At 35.3% G+C, this 4508-nt stretch overlaps 1 long non-coding RNA gene across 1 annotated transcript; it reads right to left on the bottom strand.

Annotated features, from left to right (window-relative positions):
• Positions 1–1679: 1679 nt before the first annotated feature.
• Positions 1680–4080, bottom strand: LOC132166935 (uncharacterized). Its single transcript, XR_009438643.1, has 3 exons — positions 3760–4080; positions 2895–2945; positions 1680–1953 (listed from the first exon to the last, which is right to left on the bottom strand). It is a non-coding gene; the product is annotated as an uncharacterized LOC132166935 (long non-coding RNA).
• Between the last annotated feature and the right edge of the window lie 428 nt (positions 4081–4508).

Raw genomic sequence — 4508 nt, 5'->3', positions numbered from 1 at the left:
CAGAATGACCAATAAAAATGACAAGGAGAAGATTGAATCCAAGCCTTTGGCCTTTATGCCAGAGACTCCTATTGCCCCTCCAACTACTAACTCAGCCCTTGCATTAACCAATCGTTTCTCTGCTTTTAATCCTGGCTCCCCGACTACTTATTCCAGTGCTCTTATTTCAGACTATGACCCTTTTGTTGTTGCTTCCCAAAGGACTGCGGCTCCTTTTATTAAATATGACATATCCTCAGCCTATGTTATTCTTCCTCATTCTGAACATTTGTTCCACATTGAATTAAACAGATCCCACCTAAAATTTCCTGCTCAAATTGCTACTTCTTACTTTCCCCCAAATTTTCATTGGGTCCCTGAACAACCTCAGAAGACTCTTTCTTACTATACTAATATTTTGCTCCAAACAAATTCTGTCCATTTCAAACCAATTTTCTGCAAAACTGATCCCCAAAAACTCACTTACCACAGTGTCTATTTTGACAAAATTATTTATGAAAAAGAATGGGGAGAGCATCCCTCGCAGCTCAGGAAATTAGATAATTTTTCAATTCCTTTTTGTTATTATGATTACGTCAATGCCTTCAATAAATTCTTCCTTTTTCAAAATTCCAAATTTGACCACTCCTGGTTCTTGAGCTTTGATAAAGAATTTGGAGGCATTCTCCCTCTCTGGTTCTCCAATTGGTGGAAAAAATTCGGTCTTATTCCTGATATTCTTCCATTAAAAATTGTTGAAGCTTTTAAATCATTCAAAAATCTTTACCACATTGATGAATATGGGGCCAAATTTCCACACTCTCTATTTTGCCAAAAAATTCAAAGTACCCTGGATCATTAAGTGGCAGTATGTTATTCTTGATGACAAATTGGAACGGCATTGGTATTGTAAATGGTGGGATAACTACCCACAAACTGATCAATTGATTGACAATGTCAAGGCATTATCCCAGTTACCAAAAATCCAAGCTCCTCTTCCTTCTAAACCATTAACCATTGGCAAACTTGCCCAATTGATAACCCCCAGTGCTTTCCTTTCTCCTCCCAAAGAGGTTGTTACCCCTACTACTTCTTCTTCCAGTTCTTCTAAAAAAAAATCTTCAAAAAAAAAGAGAAGAAGGAAATTTTAAAAGCATTACTCGTTTCTTTAGATGATAGCTCTAGTTCCGATGAAGATAAAAAACCCAATGACAATGACAAAAAATCCGATGCATCTTCTGAAGCAACCTTCAACCCCATTCGACAATGGTTTGGGAATTCTGGTTTTCCTGGAGACAATGAAAATTATTACCCTGGACTTGAAGATTTATAACTTATTTGCCCTCCGTGGCACCATTGACAGATCACTTGCCCTCCGTGGCACTATTTGATAGCTCATTTGCCCTCCGTGGCACCAGTGACAACTTATTTGCCCTTCGTGGCACCAGTGACAGCTTATTTGCCCTTCGTAACTGTGACGACCCGCTTGATAAAACAAGACTAAATTTTTTTTTTTTATTTTTTTTAAAACATTACCCACAACAAAGCGGATTGTCACAGTGGCATGGCGATACCGCAGTATGCCATGAACTCGTGCATTAACCTGTTTGACAATATCATATGCCACACAGAGCTATATGCAACATCAACAATTCATCAGAGTTTACATCTTTGCAGCGGAATATAAATAACTTAAGACATAACATAATACATCAGAGCTGATTAATACATCTAAGTGATTAAAGCTTACATACAAAAGAATGGCTATACAAAAGTGTCACATGCGACACGAGCCATATACAAAATAACAAAGTCTAAGCATATACATGTAAGCTCTACAAAAGGGGACTATTATCTAGTCCAACAAAATAACGTCTGATGCAACTATGCCTCAAACGTTGTAGTAACCCAAATACATAGCTACTGGGTCATCCTCAGTAATCTCCGCACCTGCATCAACATTAATCACATCGTCTGCACCACGGGAATCACCACCACCCATGATGCAGGAGGATTTGTGAGCCCGCTGTCTCCATGAAATAGAGACGCTCAGTAGTATAGAAATTACTAGGCTTTCCAAATAACCATCATTTGAAAATATACTTACAATTTAATAGCTTAACAATAAAACATATTGAGTCATCATTATCATAAAAACATATGCTATGCATGCGCATGCAACATCATCTTTTCATATCATCCATACATATACATATATAACATCATCTTCTCATAACATCTGCCATGCATATATACATAACATAACATCATCTCCTCATGACATTCGCCATGCATATATACACCACATAACATCATCTCCTCATAACATTCGCCATGCATATATACATAATATAACATCATCTCCTCATCACATTCGCCATGCATGTATACATAATATGACATCATCTCCTCATAACATCCACCATACATATATACATAATATAACACCATCTCCTCATAACATCCACCATACATATATACATAATATAACATTATCTCCTCATAACATCCACCATACATATATACATAATATAACATCATCTCCTCATAACATCCACCATACATATATACATAATATAACATCATCTCCTCATAACATCCACCATACATATACATATATAGCATCATCTCCTTCATAACATCCACCATACATATACATATATAATATCATCTCATTTATATCATCCATGCTCATGCTCATGCTCATGCTATAAATGCTCATAGGCTATTTTATGAATCATTTCATAGAATCATACTCATGACATAAACATCATTTTATCTCATAAGCTCATAAAAGCTCATAGAAACCTTTCATCAAATATTTCATGAAACATCATTAAATTGGCAAATGCATTACAAAACACATTTTAAACCTTAGAATATAGTATCTTTTGCCCAGTAAGTAAAATACTTACCTTGTTTAGTTGAGTACCCTCCAGTGAACTCTTGACTCAACCGCGATACACCTAAGCATTTACAACATAAACACATAATTAAGCTCTATTCTTAGCTTAACAACTCATACTCTATATAAAGATACTTGAGCACCACAAGTATCACATTCTATAGGTCATCCCAAATCTATTCAACTAAAGCCCTTAAAATCATTTACTTACATTTAATACATATATATACGCTAATGCATTAATTATCTAATAACTTAGTTACATTGAACTATGATTCTACATCGTAATATGTTAAATCACTAAATCTTGAGGCATATACATACACTCTAGGTTAAGCATTACACTTAATCCTATAATTATCAATTTCCATGGAACCCATGAAAATCTTAGGATTAATTAACACTTTAAATGTAATTAACCCATTCAAACAACATTCTTAGTGTTCACACACCTAAAACCCCAAATTAATACAATCCATATAAAATTAGGGTTTATGCCCATATTTTACCAATAAGTAAAATTAGAGTTTCAACCTATAAATTAAATAACCCAAAACTTGAATAATGCATAGCAATCTACTACACATACAAGCCCCACATTAATTTTATGAATTAGGTTTTCTTATCAAATTTCTCCAATTTTCGAGCCTAATTAAAAATCCTCCAAATCATTGTGATTTCAAGCTTGGAATCCAATGGGTAGAACAAAACCTTAAAGAGAAGCTAAAGATTTTAACAATATAACAAAATCCCCAAAATTCCTCTCAAGAACCCTAATTTTCGGACCCAAATCAAAGCCTCACAAATCTACACAATTTCTAGCTTCTAATCTCATGGGTAACACGAAAATTACAAGGAAAGACTAAAGATTTTACCTCTCAAGCACCCCTAGCCGGAACCCCCTTCAAATTTCGTCACTTTCCTTTTCTTTTCTTTTTCTTCTTTCTTCTTCTCCTTCTTCTTTCTCTTTCTTTCTCCCAGCCAGCAGTACCCCTCTCTCTCTCTCTCAATCTGCAGCTCTTTCTCTCCCAATCTAGGTCATGTGTGTGGGTTTGTGGAAGGAGAAAGAGTGAGGGAAAATGGGAAAAAAGGGCTGCTGTGTGTGTGTGCGTGAATGAAGGGTGAGGGAGAAAGAAAGAAAGGAGGAAAGAAGGAAAAAATGGGAGGAAAAGTGGCTGCTGCAGGGGGCCCACCAAAAAAAACTAATATTATTATTATTTTTTTGCATTTTTCTTTTAAAACCAAGGAGATAAGGTATCTCCAATGGCCAATGAAAATTTGACATGTGGCATAGGATAAGATTCTATTTCTATTATTCTAAATCATCTTATGTTTTATCTCATTAATTAATTTAGATTACTATGAAATTATTAATAATAAACTTAATAATTATCTTGGGCGTTACAGTAACACTATTGACAGCTCATTTGCCCTCCGCGGCACCAGACATCATTAAAATCTACTGAAGATATTTACCAAATCATCCTGGCACAGTACCTGCCGACACTACAGTACTTGCTACAGTGCCATCCGACACTACAATGTGCTACAGGACCTATTTTTACTGTTTTATTTTCTAATGTAATTTTACTTTACCTGCTGGACTCTGTCTATAAAAAGACGA

This window comes from Corylus avellana, chromosome ca1 (assembly GCF_901000735.1).
Source record: "Corylus avellana chromosome ca1, CavTom2PMs-1.0".
NCBI classification, from domain to species: Eukaryota; Viridiplantae; Streptophyta; class Magnoliopsida; order Fagales; family Betulaceae; genus Corylus; species Corylus avellana.
Note: the sequence above shows the minus strand (reverse complement) of the source record. Positions and strands in the feature narration are given on the sequence as shown.